This window comes from Triturus cristatus, chromosome 12 (assembly GCF_964204655.1).
Source record: "Triturus cristatus chromosome 12, aTriCri1.1, whole genome shotgun sequence".
Taxonomy (NCBI): Eukaryota; Metazoa; Chordata; class Amphibia; order Caudata; family Salamandridae; genus Triturus; species Triturus cristatus.
Window position 1 is genome coordinate 725,714,669 of NC_140595.1, and position 15,050 is coordinate 725,729,718.

Sequence of the window (15,050 nt, forward strand, 5' to 3'; positions counted from 1 at the left end):
TTAAAATATTCATCTAAAATCAGCCGAACAACGAATTCTGATTTACTCACCTGTTATCAGGAGAGACCTCAGTGCTGCATCTTGGAGCTCGTTACTGACCCTGAAAAGTAATTTTAACCGTACTTACCAGTAACTCGAATTTCCTTCCATGGGATATCATTGCCTGCTTTTTGCTGAAAATTTTCTAAGTGTCGATTTTTGAAACTTACAAATATTCTTTAAAAATCGTACCAACTGTGAAAACGTAATTGTTTACCTGTTTTAGATAGATGTCCCAGTACTGAGCCTAGGAGCCCAGCACTGGATTACAAAAGTAACGAGAACGTACTTTACCCGTAACTTGAATTTTCTTCCATAGGAAACCATTGACTGTTTTTCTGTGAAATTTCTTCTAAGTGTCGATTTTGCAAACATGTAAATATTCCTTAAAAATCGCCTGTATAACTTAAACGCAGTTTCTCAACTGCTTACAGGTGGTACAGTAGTGCTGGATCTAGGATCCAACACTGACCTAGAAAACGTAACCATAACCCCACTTACCTGCTAAGTGAATTTCCTTCCATAGGATAACATTGGTAATTTGATCAGCAAAAGTTTCTAAGTGTCAACTTTTAAAATAGCAAAATATTGCTTAAAAATTACAACAGTAACTAAAACGAATTTACTCACTTGTTTCCAAGAACTGTCCCAGGACTGAATCTAGGATCCAGTCCTGGATTTAGAAAAGTAATCCTGAAAGTAATTAATTGCATATAACTTAAAATTCCCATTGAGCTCAATGTATTATTGTGATTCAAATTGTGTTGCCTATTGCAATAAACTGTAACTATGACCTGCAAAAGTCAATTGCCTATTGCAAAGTATTTAACTAAAGCATCTCATTCTGAGAAAGTATATTTTGATACCTATTGTTGGTTCTAAAATAAAACAACAATATCTTTTGTATTCAAACCAATGGCCTAGAGTTCAGTTCTTGAGTGTGTGAGACCATTTGCTGACTGAGTGTGTACAACAAATGTTTTACACTGTACTCTGATACTGCCTTACTGCTCGGCAAGCTACCACTTTAGAGAGTAAGGTTATATCTAACTTTAGCCTCTGCCAAACCTCTGGGGACTGGGGACTCTGTGCACACTGTACCTATTTGGGAACAGTATATACAGAGCCACTTTCTCACAGTAGTGATAAAGTGATTAGAGTCCTAAGGCCAACGTAAAGATACAGCAAAACGTGAGGTGAAAAGCAAAAAGGTTGCTGGTAGGCCACCTTAAGGATGCCAGGTCTAACAAAAACTGAACTAAGGATAACATGAGTAAAACATCAGGTTTCTCTACTGCATTTGGTGAGACAAGTGGGCCTTCTTTTATCTTCCATTCAAGCAATCTTTGACAGACCCCTTTATTATAGAGCTTTTCAAGGATTAAAGATAAGGCACTTACAAAGGAGTCCCAAATAATCAGAGATGGTTGACTTCTGTAATATGGGTCGTAGACTAAAAGCAGCACAAAAACAGAGTGCAACAGGGTCCAAAAAACTTGAGTGCCACAAGAGAGTTTGAATGCAAGCGTATCCTTTTACAGATCCAGAGATATACTCATGCAATTTTTATTTTTAGGACAGAACGTGCATGATGAAAAAAACATTGTTTTTAAAAAGCGCATTGCAGAATATCAGTACTTTGATGTGGGAAAACTTCAAAACTTTCAAACAAAATATTTGTGGGCAGCTTACAGCAAGTTGTTGTGGCCGAGTGGTTAAGGCGATGGACTAGAAATCCATTGGGGTATCCCCGCGCAGGTTCGAATCCTGCCAACAACGAGAATCTTTTTATTATCGGCTACAATTTCAGAAGTTAACCTTTAGTATTTCTTCCATTTCAGTTTTATAAATAGGTGGCTTATTTTTGTGTCACTATTGCCTCTCCACATATTTGTTATCGCTACCTCTTTCATGTCTTTGCTACACCTCATTCCTACTTTAGCACTGGTGTAAACGCTTCAAATTATTATACGGTTGCTCTCTCATTCATACCTGCGCATGCACTTGAAAGTTACTTTACCAATAAAAGACGCAAAGAGAGAAATAGAACAAAAGTGCTGGCTGGATTGGCAAACACACTTCATAAAACTGCATTTTCTTTTTTATTCTCCCCCGTGTTACATGCTTAACCTCCCCATGTGTAATTTCTCTTAACCTGCTGTCCCAGGAAGAGAATTTCATCTACAGGCTCTTTCTGTGTTTTTTTCCCTAGTCTGTCTTTCCCATTTCTTAGCTGTGTAACTGTTCCTTTACGCGCTCTATTTAAACGCCATCAATCTCATTTGAGCTCCTTGCTCCCGCTTCTGTTTTCTCCACCTCTCATACTGCCAGTTCTCTCTTTCTCTGTGGTTGGTGGCTACTTTCCTGAGCTTCCGAAGCCACGTGGTTCCTGCCTCTTGTTGTCAGACTTGAATTGGAAAAGGAACCATATTACCAAGCCTTTACCACTTACACACGGCGGAAGTTTATACTTTAATTCAGTGAGCTAAGAAAAGCGTGTTGTGGGTCCCCTACGAGCCATTGTGCTTGCTTCATCATCATTTGGCACCAGTCATTAGCCGCAGCTCTGCTAATGAGCCACTGAGGTCAGTTTCAATATTTACTCAAAAACATAACCATGCAGCCCACCCCTCAACTGTGTATTTATCTTGCTTTTCTGCTGTTCGTGTGATTAGCTGGGAGGAGCTCACGGCGACATCCTCCCTATAAAAGTGTAGATGGATCACTCTCTAACTCTTTCTTGCTTCACATACAAATGGCTTGAAAGGTGCAGGGAAGATGCAGGTCTAATAGACAGAATAGAAGGCCTGTGCCAGGTGGGTTTCTCTGCATTGTTGTCCCATCACAGGTCCGCAAGTGTAATGTGTGATCTTTGACTCCTGGCATTTCACAAGCAGGCGTCCAGGAAACGGTTTCAGCCTATCAACCACTGAGGAGACGCAGCCTCTGAATGAGGAATGAGGAAGCAATGAATACATCCAGCCTATCACAGGAACAGCCCTGAGTGTTCCGAATTATAAATTCTCCATGTCATTGTATGTCGTTGAGCCCAAGTAGCTTGCCGTGATCGTATAGTGGTTAGTACTCTGCGTTGTGGCCGCAGCAACCTCGGTTCGAATCCGAGTCACGGCATTGTGGTTGGCAATGTCACGGCAGTTGGGTGTTAATTTTACAGAATTAGCAAATGTACCAGTGGTTTTTGTAAAATGTCTATTAAAAACAGATCCTTTCAAATATTTAAACCATCTAACAACAAATGATTTAAACTCGCATGATTTTAAGCTGTAGCTATAATGTATTTACTTACATAAATTATCGTTCTTGAACCTATTGGGGGTGGAGGGGGAGCGGAGCTCACCCCCCAGGTGCAGTTGAGTGACCTGTGTTGTGGCTCTCTAGAGGGAAGGCACAAATTTTGCTGTCACCCAGCCCAATCCAGACGTGTATTGGGGCCAGGTTTCAGGCAAATAGAGCAGTAAGTGCAGAGACATGTTCACTCTCTAAAAGTGGCATTTCTAAAATAGTAAAGTTAAATCCAACCTCACCAGTAAGTAGGATTTTCAATAAATAAATAAAGCTACTCCTCTCCGATATGGAATTACCAAATAAAAAGTATAGGGGAATACAGAGAGCTAACCTATGAGAGGGGTAGACCTCACAGTAGTGAAAAATGAAATAGACTGTTTGGTACTTACAGGACACGCGAACCACCAAAGTACATATCTTATTTTTTACTTACATAGCATCATGCACCTAGGACTACCTAGGGCCTACCTTAGGTGTAAATTATATGTAATAAAAGGGGAGTTTAAGGCTTGGCAAGTAGGCTGGGACTCCCCTGGGAGACCCCTGAGTCTATGCCCAGAACCATAACTCTGCCAGTTGAGTACTTACCTAAAAGCCGATAACTCACTTTTCTTCCATAGGCTAACATTGAGTGGTTTCACTTGGAAATTCTTCTAAGTGGTGTGGAGTTTTGGAACTTTAAAATATTCATCTAAAATCAGCCGAACAACGAATTCTGATTTACTCACCTGTTATCAGGAGAGACCTCAGTGCTGCATCTTGGAGCTCAGTACTGACCCTGAAAAGTAATTTTAACCGTACTTACCAGTAACTCGAATTTCCTTCCATGGGATATCATTGCCTGCTTTTTGCTGAAAATTTTCTAAGTGTCGATTTTTGAAACTTACAAATATTCTTTAAAAATCGTACCAACTGTGAAAACGTAATTGTTTACCTGTTTTAGATAGATGTCCCAGTACTGAGCCTAGGAGCCCAGCACTGGATTACAAAAGTAACGAGAACGTACTTTACCCGTAACTTGAATTTTCTTCCATAGGAAACCATTGACTGTTTTTCTGTGAAATTTCTTCTAAGTGTCGATTTTGCAAACATGTAAATATTCCTTAAAAATCGCCTGTATAACTTAAACGCAGTTTCTCAACTGCTTACAGGTGGTACAGTAGTGCTGGATCTAGGATCCAACACTGACCTAGAAAAAGTAACCATAACCCCACTTACCTGCTAAGTGAATTTCCTTCCATAGGATAACATTGGTAATTTGATCAGCAAAAGTTTCTAAGTGTCAACTTTTAAAATAGCAAAATATTGCTTAAAAATCACAACAGTAACTAAAACGAATTTACTCACTTGTTTCCAAGAACTGTCCCAGGACTGAATCTAGGATCCAGTCCTGGATTTAGAAAAGTAATCCTGAAAGTAATTAATTGCATATAACTTAAAATTCCCATTGAGCGCAATGTATTATTGTGATTCAAATTGTGTTGCCTATTGCAATAAACTGTAACTATGACCTGCAAAAGTCAATTGCCTATTGCAAAGTATTTAACTAAAGCATCTCATTCTGAGAAAGTATATTTTGATACCTATTGTTGGTTCTAAAATAAAACAACAATATCTTTTGTATGCAAACCAATGGCCTAGAGTTCAGTTCTTGAGTGTGTGAGACCATTTGCTGACTGAGTGTGTACAACAAATGTTTTACACTGTACTCTGATACTGCCTTACTGCTCGGCAAGCTACCACTTTAGAGAGTAAGGTTATATCTAACTTTAGCCTCTGCCAAACCTCTGGGGACTGGGGACTCTGTGCACACTGTACCTATTTGGGAACAGTATATACAGAGCCACTTTCTCACAGTAGTGATAAAGTGATTAGAGTCCTAAGGCCAACATAAAGATACAGCAAAACGTGAGGTGAAAAGCAAAAAGGTTGCTGGTAGGCCACCTTAAGGATGCCAGGTCTAACAAAAACTGAACTAAGGATAACATGAGTAAAACATCAGGTTTCTCTACTGCATGTGGTGAGACAAGTGGGCCTTCTTTTATCTTCATTTCAAGCAATCTTTGACAGACCCCTTTATTATAGAGCTTTTCAAGGATTAAAGATAAGGCACTTACAAAGGAGTCCCAAATACTCAGAGATGGTTGACTTCTGTAATATGGGTCGTAGACTAAAAGCAGCGCAAAAACAGAGTGCAACAGGGTCCAAAAAACTTGAGTGCCACAAGAGAGTTTGAATGCAAGCGTATCCTTTTACAGATCCAGAGATATACTCATGCAATTTTTGTTTTTAGGACAGAACGTGCATGATGAAAAAAACATTGTTTTTAAAAAGCGCATTGCAGAATATCAGTACTTTGATGTGGGAAAACTTCAAAACTTTCAAACAAAATATTTGTAGGCAGCTTACAGCAAGTTGTTGTGGCCGAGTGGTTAAGGCGATGGACTAGAAATCCATTGTGGTATCCCCGCGCAGGTTCGAATCCTGCCAACAACGAGAATCTTTTTATTATCGGCTACAATTTCAGAAGTTAACCTTTAGTATTTCTTCCATTTCAGTTTTATAAATAGGTGGCTTATTTTTGTGTCACTATTGCCTCTCCACATATTTGTTATCGCTACCTCTTTCATGTCTTTGCTACACCTCATTCCTACTTTAGCACTGGTGTAAACGCTTCAAATTATTATACCGTTGCTCTCTCATTCATACCTGCGCATGCACTTGAAAGTTACTTTACCAATAAAAGACGCAAAGAGAGAAATAGAACAAAAGTGCTGGCTGGATTGGCAAACACACTTCATAAAACTGCATTTTCTTTTTTATTCTCCCCCGTGTTACATGCTTAACCTCCCCATGTGTAATTTCTCTTAACCTGCTGTCCCAGGAAGAGAATTTCATGTACAGGCTCTTTCTGTGTTTTTTTCCCTAGTCTGTCTTTCCCATTTCTTAGCTGTGTAACTGTTCCTTTACGCGCTCTATTTAAACGCCATCAATCTCATTTGAGCTCCTTGCTCCCGCTTCTGTTTTCTCCACCTCTCATACTGCCAGTTCTCTCTTTCTCTGTGGTTGGTGGCTACTTTCCTGAGCTTCCGAAGCCACGTGGTTCCTGCCTCTTGTTGTCAGACTTGAATTGGAAAAGGAACTATATTAACAAGCCTTTACCACTCACGCACGGCGGAAGTTTATACTTTAATTCAGTGAGCTAAGAAAAGCGTGTTGTGGGTCCCCTACGAGCCATGGTGCTTGCTTCATCATGATTTGGCACCAGTCATTAGCCGCAGCTCTGCTAATGAGCCACTGAGGTCAGTTTCAATATTTACTCAAAAACATAACCATGCAGCCCACCCCTCAACTGTGTATTTATCTTGCTTTTCTGCTGTTCGTGTGATTAGCTGGGAGGAGCTCACGGCGACATCCTCCCTATAAAAGTGTAGATGGATCACTCTCTAACTCTTTCTTGCTTCACATACAAATGGCTTGAAAGGTGCAGGGAAGATGCAGGTCTAATAGACAGAATAGAAGGTCTGTGCCAGGTGGGTTTCTCTGCATTGGTGTCCCATCACAGGTCCGCAAGTGTAATGTGTGATCTTTGACTCCTGGCATTTCACAAGCAGGCGGCCAGGAAACGGTTTCAGCCTATCAACCACTGAGGAGACGCAGCCTCTGAATGAGGAATGAGGAAGCAATGAATACATCCAGCCTATCACAGGAACAGCCCTGAGTGTTCCGAATTATAAATTCTCCATGTCACTGTATGTCGTTGAGCCCAAGTAGCTCGCCGTGATCGTATAGTGGTTAGTACTCTGCGTTGTGGCCGCAGCAACCTCCGTTCGAATCCGAGTCGCGGCATTGTGGTTGGCAATGTCACGGCAGTTGGGTGTTAATTTTACAGAATTAGCAAATGTACCAGTGGTTTTTGTAAAATGTCTATTAAAAACAGATCCTTTCAAATATTTAAACCATCTAACAACAAATGATTTAAACTCGCATGATTATAAGCTGTAGCTATAATGTATTTACTTACATAAATTATCGTTCTTGAACCTATTGGGGGTGGAGGGGGAGCGGAGCTCACCCCCCAGGTGCAGTTGAGTGACCTGTGTTGTGGCTCTCTAGAGGGAAGGCACAAATTTTGCTGTCACCCAGCCCAATCCAGACGTGTATTGGGGCCAGGTTTCAGGCAAATAGAGCAGTAAGTGCAGAGACATGTTCACTCTCTAAAAGTGGCATTTCTAAAATAGTAAAGTTAAATCCAATCTCACCAGTAAGTAGGATTTTCAATAAATAAATAAAGCTACTCCTCTCCGATATGGAATTACCAAATAAAAAGTATAGGGGAATACACAGAGCTAACCTATGAGAGGGGTAGACCTCACAGTAGTGAAAAATGAAATAGACTGTTTGGTACTTACAGGACACGCGAACCACCAAAGTACATATCTTATTTTTTACTTACATAGCATCATGCACCTAGGACTACCTAGGGCCTACCTTAGGTGTAAATTATATGTAATAAAAGGGGAGTTTAAGGCTTGGCAAGTAGGCTGGGACTCCCCTGGGAGACCCCTGAGTCTATGCCCAGAACCATAACTCTGCCAGTCGAGTACTTACCTAAAAGCCGATAACTCACTTTTCTTCCATAGGCTAACATTGAGTGGTTTCACTTGGAAATTCTTCTAAGTGGTGTGGAGTTTTGGAACTTTAAAATATTCATCTAAAATCAGCCGAACAACGAATTCTGATTTACTCACCTGTTATCAGGAGAGACCTCAGTGCTGCATCTTGGAGCTCGGTACTGACCCTGAAAAGTAATTTTAACTGTACTTACCAGTAACTCGAATTTCCTTCCATGGGATATCATTGCCTGCTTTTTGCTGAAAATTTTCTAAGTGTCGATTTTTGAAACTTACAAATATTCTTTAAAAATCGTACCAACTGTGAAAACGTAATTGTTTACCTGTTTTAGATAGATGTCCCAGTACTGAGCCTAGGAGCCCAGCACTGGATTACAAAAGTAACGAGAACGTACTTTACCCGTAACTTGAATTTTCTTCCATAGGAAACCATTGACTGTTTTTCTGTGAAATTTCTTCTAAGTGTCGATTTTGCAAACATGTAAATATTCCTTAAAAATCGCCTGTATAACTTAAACGCAGTTTCTCAACTGCTTACAGGTGGTACAGTAGTGCTGGATCTAGGATCCAACACTGACCTAGAAAACGTAACCATAACCCCACTTACCTGCTAAGTGAATTTCCTTCCATAGGATAACATTGGTAATTTGATCAGCAAAAGTTTCTAAGTGTCAACTTTTAAAATAGCAAAATATTGCTTAAAAATCACAACAGTAACTAAAACGAATTTACTCACTTGTTTCCAAGAATTGTCCCAGGACTGAATCTAGGATCCAGTCCTGGATTTAGAAAAGTAATCCTGAAAGTAATTAATTGCATATAACTTAAAATTCCCATTGAGCTCAATGTATTATTGTGATTCAAATTGTGTTGCCTATTGCAATAAACTGTAACTATGACCTGCAAAAGTCAATTGCCTATTGCAAAGTATTTAACTAAAGCATCTCATTCTGAGAAAGTATATTTTGATACCTATTGTTGGTTCTAAAATAAAACAACAATATCTTTTGTATGCAAACCAATGGCCTAGAGTTCAGTTCTTGAGTGTGTGAGACCATTTGCTGACTGAGTGTGTACAACAAATGTTTTACACTGTACTCTGATACTGCCTTACTGCTCGGCAAGCTACCACTTTAGAGAGGAAGGTTATATCTAACTTTAGCCTCTGCCAAACCTCTGGGGACTGGGGACTCTGTGCACACTGTACCTATTTGGGAACAGTATATACAGAGCCACTTTCTCACAGTAGTGATAAAGTGATTAGAGTCCTACGGCCAACATAAAGATACAGCAAAACGTGAGGTGAAAAGCAAAAAGGTTGCTGGTAGGCCACCTTAAGGATGCCAGGTCTAACAAAAACTGAACTAAGGATAACATGAGTAAAACATCAGGTTTCTCTACTGCATTTGGTGAGACAAGTGGGCCTTCTTTTATCTTCCATTCAAGCAATCTTTGACAGACCCCTTTATTATAGAGCTTTTCAAGGATTAAAGATAAGGCACTTACAAAGGAGTCCCAAATAATCAGAGATGGTTGATTTCTGTAATATGGGTCGTAGACTAAAAGCAGCACAAAAACAGAGTGCAACAGGGTCCAAAAAACTTGAGTGCCACAAGAGAGTTTGAATGCAAGCGTATCCTTTTACAGATCCAGAGATATACTCATGCAATTTTTATTTTTAGGACAGAACGTGCATGATGAAAAAAACATTGTTTTTATAAAGCGCATTGCAGAATATCAGTACTTTGATGTGGGAAAACTTCAAAACTTTCAAACAAAATATTTGTAGGCAGCTTACAGCAAGTTGTTGTGGCCGAGTGGTTAAGGCGATGGACTAGAAATCCATTGGGGTATCCCCGCGCAGGTTCGAATCCTGCCAACAACAAGAATCTTTTTATTATCGGCTACAATTTCAGAAGTTAACCTTTAGTATTTCTTCCATTTCAGTTTTATAAATAGGTGGCTTATTTTTGTGTCACTATTGCCTCTCCACATATTTGTTATCGCTACCTCTTTCATGTCTTTGCTACACCTCATTCCTACTTTAGCACTGGTGTAAACGCTTCAAATTATTATACCGTTGCTCTCTCATTCATACCTGCGCATGCACTTGAAAGTTACTTTACCAATAAAAGACGCAAAGAGAGAAATAGAACAAAAGTGCTGGCTGGATTGGCAAACACACTTCATAAAACTGCATTTTCTTTTTTATTCTCCCCCGTGTTACATGCTTAACCTCCCCATGTGTAATTTCTCTTAACCTGCTGTCCCAGGAAGAGAATTTCATGTACAGGCTCTTTCTGTGTTTTTTTCCCTAGTCTGTCTTTCCCATTTCTTAGCTGTGTAACTGTTCCTTTACGCGCTCTATTTAAACGCCATCAATCTCATTTGAGCTCCTTGCTCCCGCTTCTGTTTTCTCCACCTCTCATACTGCCAGTTCTCTCTTTCTCTGTGGTTGGTGGCTACTTTCCTGAGCTTCCGAAGCCATGTGGTTCCTGCCTCTTGTTGTCAGACTTGAATTGGAAAAGGAACCATATTAACAAGCCTTTACCACTCACACACGGCGGAAGTTTATACTTTAATTCAGTGAGCTAAGAAAAGCGTGTTGTGGGTCCCCTACGAGCCATTGTGCTTGCTTCATCATCATTTGGCACCAGTCATTAGCCGCAGCTCTGCTAATGAGCCACTGAGGTCAGTTTCAATATTTACTCAAAAACATAACCATGCAGCCCACCCCTCAACTGTGTATTTATCTTGCTTTTCTGCTGTTCGTGTGATTAGCTGGGAGGAGCTCACGGCGACATCCTCCCTATAAAAGTGTAGATGGATCACTCTCTAACTCTTTCTTGCTTCACATACAAATGGCTTGAAAGGTGCAGGGAAGATGCAGGTCTAATAGACAGAATAGAAGGCCTGTGCCAGGTGGGTTTCTCTGCATTGGTGTCCCATCACAGGTCCGCAAGTGTAATGTGTGATCTTTGACTCCTGGCATTTCACAAGCAGGCGGCCAGGAAACGGTTTCAGCCTATCAACCACTGAGGAGACGCAGCCTCTGAATGAGGAATGAGGAAGCAATGAATACATCCAGCCTATCACAGGAACAGCCCTGAGTGTTCCGAATTATAAATTCTCCATGTCATTGTATGTCGTTGAGCCCAAGTAGCTCGCCGTGATCGTATAGTGGTTAGTACTCTGCGTTGTGGCCGCAGCAACCTCGGTTCGAATCCGAGTCACGGCATTGTGGTTGGCAATGTCACGGCAGTTGGGTGTTAATTTTACAGAATTAGCAAATGTACCAGTGGTTTTTGTAAAATGTCTATTAAAAACAGATCCTTTCAAATATTTAAACCATCTAACAACAAATGATTTAAACTCGCATGATTATAAGCTGTAGCTATAATGTATTTACTTACATAAATTATCGTTCTTGAACCTATTGGGGGTGGAGGGGGAGCGGAGCTCACCCCCCAGGTGCAGTTGAGTGACCTGTGTTGTGGCTCTCTAGAGGGAAGGCACAAATTTTGCTGTCACCCAGCCCAATCCAGACGTGTATTGGGGCCAGGTTTCAGGCAAATAGAGCAGTAAGTGCAGAGACATGTTCACTCTCTAAAAGTGGCATTTCTAAAATAGTAAAGTTAAATCCAACCTCACCAGTAAGTAGGATTTTCAATAAATAAATAAAGCTACTCCTCTCCGATATGGAATTACCAAATAAAAAGTATAGGGGAATACACAGAGCTAACCTATGAGAGGGGTAGACCTCACAGTAGTGAAAAATTAAATAGACTGTTTGGTACTTACAGGACACGCGAACCACCAAAGTACATATCTTATTTTTTACTTACATAGCATCATGCACCTAGGACTACCTAGGGCCTACCTTAGGTGTAAATTATATGTAATAAAAGGGGAGTTTAAGGCTTGGCAAGTAGGCTGGGACTCCCCTGGGAGACCCCTGAGTCTATGCCCAGAACCATAACTCTGCCAGTCAAGTACTTACCTAAAAGCCGATAACTCACTTTTCTTCCATAGGCTAACATTGAGTGGTTTCACTTGGAAATTCTTCTAAGTGGTGTGGAGTTTTGGAACTTTAAAATATTCATCTAAAATCAGCCGAACAACGAATTCTGATTTACTCACCTGTTATCAGGAGAGACCTCAGTGCTGCATCTTGGAGCTCAGTACTGACCCTGAAAAGTAATTTTAACCGTACTTACCAGTAACTCGAATTTCCTTCCATGGGATATCATTGCCTGCTTTTTGCTGAAAATTTTCTAAGTGTCGATTTTTGAAACTTACAAATATTCTTTAAAAATCGTACCAACTGTGAAAACGTAATTGTTTACCTGTTTTAGATAGATGTCCCAGTACTGAGCCTAGGAGCCCAGCACTGGATTACAAAAGTAACGAGAACGTACTTTACCCGTAACTTGAATTTTCTTCCATAGGAAACCATTGACTGTTTTTCTGTGAAATTTCTTCTAAGTGTCGATTTTGCAAACATGTAAATATTCCTTAAAAATCGCCTGTATAACTTAAACGCAGTTTCTCAACTGCTTACAGGTGGTACAGTAGTGCTGGATCTAGGATCCAACACTGACCTAGAAAAAGTAACCATAACCCCACTTACCTGCTAAGTGAATTTCCTTCCATAGGATAACATTGGTAATTTGATCAGCAAAAGTTTCTAAGTGTCAACTTTTAAAATAGCAAAATATTGCTTAAAAATCACAACCGTAACTAAAACGAATTTACTCACTTGTTTCCAAGAACTGTCCCAGGACTGGATCTAGGATCCAGTCCTGGATTTAGAAAAGTAATCCTGAAAGTAATTAATTGCATATAACTTAAAATTCCCATTGAGCTCAATGTATTATTGTGATTCAAATTGTGTTGCCTATTGCAATAAACTGTAACTATGACCTGCAAAAGTCAATTGCCTATTGCAAAGTATTTAACTAAAGCATCTCATTCTGAGAAAGTATATTTTGATACCTATTGTTGGTTCTAAAATAAAACAACAATATCTTTTGTATGCAAACCAATGGCCTAGAGTTCAGTTCTTGAGTGTGTGAGACCATTTGCTGACTGAGTGTGTACAACAAATGTTTTACACTGTACTCTGATACTGCCTTACTGCTCGGCAAGCTACCACTTTAGAGAGTAAGGTTATATCTAACTTTAGCCTCTGCCAAACCTCTGGGGACTGGGGACTCTGTGCACACTGTACCTATTTGGGAACTGTATATACAGAGCCACTTTCTCACAGTAGTGATAAAGTGATTAGAGTCCTAAGGCCAACATAAAGATACAGCAAAACGTGAGGTGAAAAGCAAAAAGGTTGCTGGTAGGCCACCTTAAGGATGCCAGGTCTAACAAACACTGAACTAAGGATAACATGAGTAAAACATCAGGTTTCTCTACTGCATTTGGTGAGACAAGTGGGCCTTCTTTTATCTTCCATTCAAGCAATCTTTGACAGACCCCTTTATTATAGAGCTTTTCAAGGATTAAAGATAAGGCACTTACAAAGGAGTCCCAAATACTCAGAGATGGTTGACTTCTATAATATGGGTCGTAGACTAAAAGCAGCGCAAAAACAGAGTGCAACAGGGTCCAAAAAACTTGAGTGCCACAAGAGAGTTTGAATGCAAGCGTATCCTTTTACAGATCCAGAGATATACTCATGCAATTTTTGTTTTTAGGACAGAACGTGCATGATGAAACAAACATTGTTTTTAAAAAGCGCATTGCAGAATATCAGTACTTTGATGTGGGAAAACTTCAAAACTTTCAAACAAAATATTTGTAGGCAGCTTACAGCAAGTTGTTGTGGCCGAGTGGTTAAGGCGATGGACTAGAAATCCATTGGGGTATCCCCGCGCATGTTCGAATCCTGCCAACAACGAGAATCTTTTTATTATCGGCTACAATTTCAGAAGTTAACCTTTAGTATTTCTTCCATTTCAGTTTTATAAATAGGTGGCTTATTTTTGTGTCACTATTGCCTCTCCACATATTTGTTATCGCTACCTCTTTCATGTCTTTGCTACACCTCATTCCTACTTTAGCACTGGTGTAAACGCTTCAAATTATTATACCGTTGCTCTCTCATTCATACCTGCGCATGCACTTGAAAGTTACTTTACCAATAAAAGACGCAAAGAGAGAAATAGAACAAAAGTGCTGGCTGGATTGGCAAACACACTTCATAAAACTGCATTTTCTTTTTTATTCTCCCCCGTGTTACATGCTTAACCTCCCCATGTGTAATTTCTCTTAACCTGCTGTCCCAGGAAGAGAATTTCATGTACAGGCTCTTTCTGTGTTTTTTTCCCTAGTCTGTCTTTCCCATTTCTTAGCTGTGTAACTGTTCCTTTACGCGCTCTATTTAAACGCCATCAATCTCATTTGAGCTCCTTGCTCCCGCTTCTGTTTTCTCCACCTCTCATACTGCCAGTTCTCTCTTTCTCTGTGGTTGGTGGCTACTTTCCTGAGCTTCCGAAGCCACGTGGTTCCTGCCTCTTGTTGTCAGACTTGAATTGGAAAAGGAACTATATTAACAAGCCTTTACCACTCACACACGGCGGAAGTTTATACTTTAATTCAGTGAGCTAAGAAAAGCGTGTTGTGGGTCCCCTACGAGCCATGGTGCTTGCTTCATCATGATTTGGCACCAGTCATTAGCCGCAGCTCTGCTAATGAGCCACTGAGGTCAGTTTCAATATTTACTCAAAAACATAACCATGCAGCCCACCCCTCAACTGTGTATTTATCTTGCTTTTCTGCTGTTCGTGTGATTAGCTGGGAGGAGCTCACGGCGACATCCTCCCTATAAAAGTGTAGATGGATCACTCTCTAACTCTTTCTTGCTTCACATACAAATGGCTTGAAAGGTGCAGGGAAGATGCAGGTCTAATAGACAGAATAGAAGGTCTGTGCCAGGTGGGTTTCTCTGCATTGGTGTCCCATCACAGGTCCGCAAGTGTAATGTGTGATCTTTGACTCCTGGCATTTCACAAGCAGGCGGCCAGGAAACGGTTTTCAGCGTATCAACCACTGAGGAGACGC

At 40.3% G+C, this 15,050-nt stretch overlaps 6 non-coding genes across 6 annotated transcripts; all 6 read left to right on the plus strand.

The window, feature by feature from the left end:
* Positions 1-1,736: 1,736 nt before the first annotated feature.
* Positions 1,737-1,818, plus strand: TRNAS-AGA (transfer RNA serine (anticodon AGA)). The gene has a single exon. It is a non-coding gene; the product is annotated as a tRNA-Ser (tRNA).
* Positions 1,819-3,099: 1,281 nt separating this feature from the next.
* Positions 3,100-3,171, plus strand: TRNAH-GUG (transfer RNA histidin (anticodon GUG)). The gene has a single exon. It is a non-coding gene; the product is annotated as a tRNA-His (tRNA).
* Positions 3,172-5,759: 2,588 nt separating this feature from the next.
* Positions 5,760-5,841, plus strand: TRNAS-AGA (transfer RNA serine (anticodon AGA)). Its single transcript has one exon. It is a non-coding gene; the product is annotated as a tRNA-Ser (tRNA).
* Positions 5,842-9,782: 3,941 nt separating this feature from the next.
* On the plus strand, positions 9,783-9,864 carry TRNAS-AGA (transfer RNA serine (anticodon AGA)). The gene has a single exon. It is a non-coding gene; the product is annotated as a tRNA-Ser (tRNA).
* Positions 9,865-11,145: 1,281 nt separating this feature from the next.
* Positions 11,146-11,217, plus strand: TRNAH-GUG (transfer RNA histidin (anticodon GUG)). Its single transcript has one exon. It is a non-coding gene; the product is annotated as a tRNA-His (tRNA).
* Positions 11,218-13,805: 2,588 nt separating this feature from the next.
* TRNAS-AGA (transfer RNA serine (anticodon AGA)) lies at positions 13,806-13,887 on the plus strand. The gene has a single exon. It is a non-coding gene; the product is annotated as a tRNA-Ser (tRNA).
* Positions 13,888-15,050: the final 1,163 nt, after the last annotated feature.